The sequence below is a fragment of the Phoca vitulina genome, unplaced genomic scaffold (genome assembly GCF_004348235.1).
Source record: "Phoca vitulina isolate PV1807 unplaced genomic scaffold, GSC_HSeal_1.0 scaffold23, whole genome shotgun sequence".
Taxonomy (NCBI): domain Eukaryota; kingdom Metazoa; phylum Chordata; class Mammalia; order Carnivora; family Phocidae; genus Phoca; species Phoca vitulina.
In genome coordinates this window covers 15,207,206-15,215,935 of record NW_022589726.1, presented here as the reverse complement: position 1 = coordinate 15,215,935, position 8,730 = coordinate 15,207,206, and the positions used below count along the sequence as shown (strand labels likewise).

Here is an 8,730-nt window from a genome sequence, read left to right as displayed (position 1 = left end):
AGGAACTATACTGGTCATCATCTTTGCAGACAATCTATCACACATGAGGAAAGAGAAGACTAAAAAGGGGGAAAAGAACTTGAAGTTGAGAAAAGAGGAGAAACATGAGCTGAAACACAGAAAAAGCAGTATAGGTATGCTTCTACAGTGCTTTTGTGGTTAATATTCTTGAATTTCCCCAGAAAAACTAGCTGAATGTATAAATGAATGAATATATGTTTGTTTTCAGTAAAGGAAAGCAACATCATGCATTTTGTCTGCCCCCTTGTTCTTAAGCCCAGGATGTGAGGGAAAATTCATATGTATGTTGTACAAAATATATAGATATCCATATAGATATAGTATTTATATATGAACTGTTGTATTTAGAATATAGGTTAAGAACAACTGCTTGAGGGGCACCTGGGTGGCTCAGTCGGTTAAGCGGATGTCTTTGGCCCAGGTCATGATCCCAGGGTCCTGAGATCGAGCCCCTCGTTGGGCTCCTTGCTCAGCGGGGAACCTGCTTCTCCCTCTGGCTGCCTCTCCACCTTGTGCTCTCTCTGTCAAATAAAATCTCAAAAAAATTTTTTTTGTAAGAACAACGGCTTGAGTTCAAATCCTTGAACAATCACTTGGGCAGTTACCTAATTTCTCTAAGCCTTAGTTTCCTCATTTTTTTTTAAAGTAGGCTCCACCCCCAACGTGGGACTTGAACTCACAACCAAAAGTCACATGCTCTACCAACTGAGCCAGCCATGTGCCCCATTAGTTTCCTCACTTATTTTTTCTTTTTAATATAATCTCTACACCCAACGTGGGGATCCAGCTCACAACCCTGAAATCAAGAGTCATAGCCTCTTCTGACTGAGCCAGCCAGGCGCCCCCTTAGTTTCCTCATTTTAAAATGGGCTTAAAAAACAATACCTACTTTATTGGGTTATTGTGGGGATTAAATAAGATAATATACTTAGCACATTGCCTGGAATCTAGTAAACACTGGATAAATATTAGTTATTATTAAATCTATTAAGTCTGCCCTCATATGATAGAGAATCTTCCACTGGAATAGTGTCGGGGAGGGTTATGGCCCCAGTGCCAGTCTAAGGTAATTATTTTGGCCTTCTGGGTTAAGGACCTCATAACTTACCTATTTTGCTTTTCTCCCTGTCTTTGTAGACAAGCAAAGAGAATATCAAAACTGCAATATTTACAATAGGTGAACATTAGAGATCGCCTAACCTTCCAAATCCTCAAAGGAACTCAACAGAACCTAACTTCTATTTGAGGTATTATTATTCAATAATAATACCTAAAATTTGTAGACTATTTCAGAGTTTGTATTGCCTTTTCATATCCATTATATAATTCTCACCATTCTGCCAGGTATTATCCCCCATTTACATGTTAAGAAACTGAGTCTCAAGGGGATCGAATTACATTCATACCCAATATCACATAGCTATTAAGTGGCAGAATTGGTATTTGAATCTGGTGTTACAATATCTATAATTTAGTTTAAAATATTTCAATACAGAAATTAAAATATTATGGGTGTGTTCGGTTAAAATTATACTCTAGGTGCAGCTAGCGTTTTAATTGGGAATTCACACGCCAGAGGGATTGCTAGAAGCACTTCAGTCCTCTTAACTCTAATCAACATTAGATATTTTGTTTATTAAACCAATGAATGACAGAAATTAATTTATATTGGAGACATTAATGGATTGTTAATTGGAATAATGGACATTAGGGATGGGCTCTCATTGCTGAAAATAGTGGTGCTGTGGATTAGCTAAAATAATCAAAATGCTTTTGGGGCGCCTGGATGGCTCAGTTGTTAAGCGTCTGCCTTTGGCTCAGGTCATGATCCCAGGGTCCTGGGATCGAGCCCCGCATTGGGCTCCCTGCTCAGTGGAGAGCCTGCTTCTCCCTCTCCCACTCCCCCTGCTTGTGTTCCCTCTCTCGCTGTGTCTCTCTCTGTCAAATAAATAAATAAAATAAAATAAAAATGCTTTTCATGCTTATATGAATTGGTAATAGTACACGAAATGATAAAACACAAAAGCGTTTCAGTTAAAATCTATCAAGACCGGGGCACCTGGGTGGCTCAGTCGTTAAGCGTCTGCCTTCAGCTCAGGTCATGATCCCAGGGTCCTGGGATCGATCCCCGCGACCGGCTCCCTGCTCAGCGGGAAGTCTGCTTCTCCCTCTCCCACTCCCCCTGCTTGTGTTCCTGCCCTCGCTATCTCTCTCTCTGTCAAATAAATAAATAAAATCTTAAAAAAAAAATCTATGAAGACCTATAGCCTATGTCTTTAGGGATGGAACCTGACCCTCAATATCTAAAAGGTTCAGCGTCTTGCCATTGTGGTGGAAGGTTTGTGGTTGCCTAATGCCAACACTAAGGGTAATAAAATCCTAAATTTTGTTTTATTACTGCATTTATCTTGTTTGAAGCTTCATGCCAAAGCATGGTGGAATCATAGAACACAGTGCTTAGGTTTTTAAAATTGTTTTGTTTTGGCTTGCTAGTAAATATTTAACGCTAAATGTCATCTTCGGATTTATAAAGTTATGTTCTTTTTGTTACATCACCATCATCTCCACTATAGCTTGCGGTAGTTTTTTTGTTTTTTGTAGAGAGAACTAGCGCCCAATCTCACTTATAGATGCAAAACTCCCTACTGGCAGGGAGGCTGAGAGAGTAAGGGAGAGATTTCAGCATGGAAGACTGGCACAGTAAAGGAGGCAATGGCGTTTGAGTGGGCTCGCCTGAGCCTGCGGGCCAACGTGGATCCAGGCCAGACCTACAGGATTGTCCTGGACTCCCCGCGGGTCTTCCTAGCCGCAGTGGCGGGTAGTGCCTGGGAGACCTCAAGACCTGACTCTGGAGAAGCGGATGGAGCTGGAGAACACGCGGCCGAGGAAGCCCTAGGTGCCGATGGAGATCCAGCGCCCGCGGGAGGTGCTTAGTGAAGCCATGGGTGAGGTGGAAGGTCTGCAAGCCAAAGAAGGCAGTTAAAACCTTGCAACAGAATCGAAGGATAACAATGGGCAGGAAGAGCTTCAACATGGACCCCAGAAGGGGATCTAGTTCTTGGTGGAGAAGGAACTTACCCAGAGCACGCCGGTTTCCTGTACCAGGGCAAGGGCCTGAACAAGACAGCCATGGGGGTTACCTCGGGGAGAGGGAAGGGCTAAACCTGCCAAGGCTCCATGCCTTTATGGATCTGTATGAGTTCACGAACCTCAACCTAGTGCAGGCCCTCATGCAATTTCTTTCTTTCTTTCTTTCTTTTTTTAAGATTTTATTTGAAAGAGAGAGACATAGCGAGAGAGGGAACACAAGCAGGGGGAGTGGGAGAGGGAGAAGCAGGCTTCCCACAGAGCAGAGAGCCCGATGCGGGGCTCGATCCCAGGACTCTGGGATCATGACCTGAGCTGAAGGCAGACACCCAATGACTGAGCCACCCAGGCGCCCCAGGCCCTCATGCAATTTCTATGGAGCTTTCTACCTCCCTGTGAGCCCAGAAGATTGGCCAGATAGATGATGGAAACCTTTGCCCTGTGATACTGCCTGGGAACCCCAGGGTTTTCTAGTCTACAGACATATGTGAGGTGCTGTCCTTCGCCTGGTCATGCTGAACACCAGCCTTCACAATCCCAACGTCTGGGACAAGCCAGGCCTGGAGCAATTTGGGGCCATGAACCGAGGCATCAATGAGGGTGGGACCTGCCTGAGGAGCTGCTCAGGAATCTATATGACAGCATCTGGAATGAGCCCTTCAATATTCCTGAGGATGATGGGAATGGTCTGACCCATACCTTCTTCAACCTGGACCAGGAGGACTGGCTCCTTAAGCTGGGAGGAGGCCAGCTGAAAGTGTGGAATTGGCCCTGGTTTATGGCCACAGACAACTGCCTCTACCATTTGAGAACATGAGGGACAAGGAGCTGGGAGGAATCATCCCTGTGGAGAACCTGAACATCCAAGATCTCGATGAGCCTCGGAAACCAAACTGCTTTGAGCTTTGCATCTCCAGCAACATGGGGAAGCTCATCAAAGTCTGTAAAATGAAGGCAGATGGCAGGAGATGTACCTGGTTTCGGCCCCCATGCAGGCAGAAAAGAAAAGTGGATCCAGTCCATCCTGGAAGCTGTGAGCATAGGCCCCTTCTGTGAGATGCTGGTGGCAAGAAGAAGCTGATTCTGTCAAGAAGGAGGGAGCAGCCCTGCCCCCTTGCTCCATTACTTATTACGGAGCTGCCCCACCCTGGACCCCTGGGCCCTGCCCTTGCAGATTCTGGTTCCCCACTTGGAAAATTCACCACCTCTATCACCTTTCTCTTGTTTGTAATCAACACACTGTTGGTAATTTTTTTTTTTTTTTTAACACTGTTGGTAATCTTATTAAATTATTTAACCACAAAAGAGAGAGAGAGAGAGAGAGAGAGAGTTCCTTCTTGGAGGGGCAGTTCTTCTAAATAACATGTTAGCAAAGAGAATTCATCAATGTACAGAAGAATAATACTCTACAACTAAGTAAAGATTATTTTGGGAATGCAGGGGTGGCTTAATATTAAGAAAACAAATCACTATCATTTAGTGTGATCATATTAGGACTATGATATTGTTAATAAGTGTTAAAAAAAACTTTTGATAAGGGGTGCCTAGGTGGCTCAGTCAGTTAAGTGTCTGCCTTCGGCTCAGGTCATGATCCCAGGGTCCTGGGATTGAGCCCCTCATCGGGATCCCTGCTCAGCAGGAAGCCTGCTTCTCCCTCTCCCTCTGCCGCTCCCCCTGCTTGTACTCTCTCTCTCTCTCTCTGTCAAATAAATAAATAAAATCTTTGAAAAATAGATTTTAACATCCCTCTTTCAATAATTGATAGAATAAGGGGACTAAAATTAGTACAGATACAAAAGACTTGAACAACATTACCAGTCGACTTAACATTTATATAACACTCCACCTAACCACACCAGAATACACACTCTTTTCAGATACACACAGAACTTTTACCAAGATAGACCATATTCTGAGCCATAATACAAGTCTCAATAAATTTTTTTTTTAATTTTTATTTATTTGACAGAGAGACAGCGAGAGAGGGAACACAAGCAGGGGGAGTGGGAGAAGGAGAAGCAGGCTTCCCGCGGAGCAGGGAGCCTGATGCGGGGCTCGATCCCAGGACCCTGGGATCATGACCTGAGCTGAAGGCAGACGCTTAACGACTGAGCCACCCAGGCGCCCCAGTCTCAATAAATTTGTGGATTCTAGTCATACGAGCTATGTTCTAGGGCCACAATGGTATTAAATTAGAAACCAATAGCAGAAAGATATCTAGAAAATACCCCAGTATTTAAACTAAATAAAACAATTCTAAATACCCACAAGTCAAAGAAGGGAAATTTAAAAGTATTTGAACTAAATGAAAATATCAAAATTTGTGGAATTCAGTCAGGCAGTACTTTTGGGGAAATTTGTTCTAAACCTACTAACTACTCAGCATTTAAAAGAAACAGGCTATTGATTTATACAGCAACATGAATGAATCTCAATTACTAACAGTGAAAGGAGCCACTTAAAAAAGTGTATCTTGCATAATTACAGTTCCAATTTTTAAAAATTATGGAAAATGCAAACTTATCTCTAGAGACAAAATAGATCAGTGATTACCTGGTGCCAAAGTTTGGGGTGGGGAAAGAGGAGGGATTACAAAGGTGCATTAAGGAAGCTTTTCGGAGTGATTGATAGGTTTATTTTTATTTTGGTGATGGTGTATGGGTGTATAAATATGTCAAAACTTATCAAATTGTATACTTTAAATATGAGCCTTTTATTGTATATCAGTTATACCTCAATAAATTATTTAAAAATTAATTTGAAAAAAGAGCCCAGAAATCTGTATAGAGATCTTGAATCTTTGAATTCTAAGCTGTACATGTGAGGATAAGTTTCCACTTAGTTTTGGCTTTCTGTAAAATTTGCCTGACATTGTCTACTAAGCCTCCACTGTTGATGTGATGCCAAGATTTTATATAAATATAAATATAAACATATATATATTTAAATATTTGAGCCCTGAGGCACCTGGGTGGCTCAATGGGTTAAGCGTCTGCCTTCAGCTCAGGTCCTGATCCGGTCCTGGGATTGAGCCCCCGTGTTGGGCTCCCTGCTCAGGGGGGAGTCTGCTTCTCCCTCTCCTGCTCCCCCTGCTCCCCCTGCTTGTGCTCTCTCTCTCTGAAATAAATAAATAAATAAAAATATTTAGAAAAGAAGAAATAAAATAAATAAAATAAAATAAATAAAAAATAAATAAACAATAAAATAAAATAAAATAAAAATATTTGAGCCCTATTATGGGACATGTATTAGGAATGCAAAAACCAATGAACTCCATTTCCACAAGGAGTTCTCATCAGAGTATGGACCCCAGTCTTCAGGAGCCAGGCATGTATATATGTGTGTGTAGCTACCAGGCAAGAAAATATAAAGACTAAAGCACTCTAGAAAGACCAAATGTAAAAGCAGTAAAATCTAAATACTATGTTTAAACATCTTCATACTAATTAAGCATTTCTGTGGGCTGACCATTTTATCACTCCTAGTATAGATGGATAAGGGCAAAAAGTATGGCAGGGACAGGGTATGAGAATATATTAGGAAAGAACATAGGCAAAGGATTGCAAAATAAAACAGCTTGTTTTAATTAAATAGTTTTATGTGTTTGGGAAGACGGGAACATAAAGTATAAGTGAGAGGCCAGTACTTGTTCCTTTATAATATATATTGAAATTTTCAACAATTTGTGTAAGTATTTGCTTAGTTCTGTCACCAGACTGGATGATAGCAGTGGAGGAGGGGTCTTAGAAGTTCACAATTGAATTGTTTTACCTATAGAAATAGCATTCTGAATACTAATTTCATCAGAAGATGTCTTACACACATGAGCCATTCCTTCCCTAGGCCTGAAAACAGACGCTATTCTTGGATGATTAATTAAAGAACCCTGATATCTACATGACCAGGACTATACGATGGACAATGCTCAGAAATTGTGTGTCATATCACAATTGTTCTCAGCTCTTGAATTAGTTCCACTAAAATATTTAAAAACAAATGGTCTACATCTATATGTAATATCATCAAGAAGCTATAAAGCATTAACCTTTTTTTTTTTTTTTAATTCTAGGTAGTTAACATACAGTGCAAGAGTGGTTTCTGGAGTAGAATTCAATGTTTCATTACTACCACCACCCAGTGCTCATCACAAGTGCCCTCAATACTCATCACCCATCTAGCCTATCCCCCACCCACCTCCCTCCATCAACGTTCAGTTTGCTCTCCATTGTTAAGAGCCTCTTATGGGGGCACCTGGGTGGCTCAGTTGGTTAAGCATCTGCCTTCGGCTCAGGTCATGATCCCAGGGTCCTGTGATGGAGTCCCATGTCGGGCTCCCTGCTCAGGGGGAAGCCTGCTTCTCCCTCTGCCTGCCACTCTCCCTGCTTGTGCTCTCTCTCTCAAATAAATAAATAAATAAAAATCTTAAAAAAAAAAGAGCCTCTTACGGCTTATTTCCCTCTCTCCTTTTTTTCTTTTTCCCCTTCCCATATGTTGATCTGTTTTCTTACTTAAATTCCACATATAAGTGAGATCATATGGTATTTGTCTTTCTCTGACTTATTTCACTTAGCATAATACACTCTAGCTCCATCCATGTCGTTGCAAATGGCAATATTTCATTCCCCCTTTTTAAAGATTTTATTTATTTATTTGAGAGAGAGAGAGAGAGAGAAAGCATGAGAGGGGAGAGGGTCAGAAGGAGAAGCAGACTTCCCACTGAGCCAGGAGCCTGATGTGGGACTCGATCCTGGGACTCCAGGATCATGACCTGAGCTGAAGGCAGTCGCTTAACCAACTGAGCCACCCAGGCACCCAAGATTTCGTTCCTTTTGATGGCTGAAGAATATTACATGATATAATATTCATATATATGAATGTGGTATATATATATATATATATATATTCTTTATCCATTCATCAATTGATGGACATCTGGGCTCTTTCCATAGTTTGGCTGTGGTTGATAATGCTGCTATAAATATTGGGTGCATGTATCCCTTTGAATCTGTATTTATCCTTTGGGTAAATACCTTGTATGCAATAGATGGACCGTAGGGTAGTTCTATTTTTAACGTTCTGAGGAGCCTCCATATTGTTCTCCAGAATGGCTGCACCAGTTTGCATTCCCAAAAACATTAACCTTTTAAGTTAAAGATTGAGTTTAAGGGCACCTGGGTGGCTCAGTCGTTAAGCATCTGCCTTCGGCTCAGGTCATGATTCCAGGGTCCTGGGATCGAGCCCCGCATCGGGCTCCCTACTCAGCGTTCCCGCTTCTCCCTCTTCCACTCCCCCTGTTTGTGTTCCCTCTCTCACTGTTTTTCTGTCAAATAAATAAATAAAATCTTAAAAAAAAACGATTGAGTCTAAAATCCTTCCTTAAGGTTATGCTATAACCAGATACATCAACTTAATTTATTACCATATCAATAATTATAGTATTATTCATTATATTTCAACTAAAGTTCTCAAACCACACTTATCCATGAAACCCTAAAATGAAATCAACAAAAATGCTGAAATACTTTACCCCTTGAGAGAAAAAAATGAATGAAAATCTATTGACCTCTTTCACTACCCCAACAGTAATAAAACAATAATTGGAGGCTGTTCCAATGCTGAATA

The 8,730-nt window shown here is 41.3% G+C and overlaps 1 pseudogene; it reads left to right on the top strand.

Annotated features, from left to right (window-relative positions):
- The first annotated feature begins 2,860 nt into the window (after window positions 1-2,860).
- On the top strand, window positions 2,861-4,189 carry LOC116642588 (annotated as a pseudogene).
- Window positions 4,190-8,730: the final 4,541 nt, after the last annotated feature.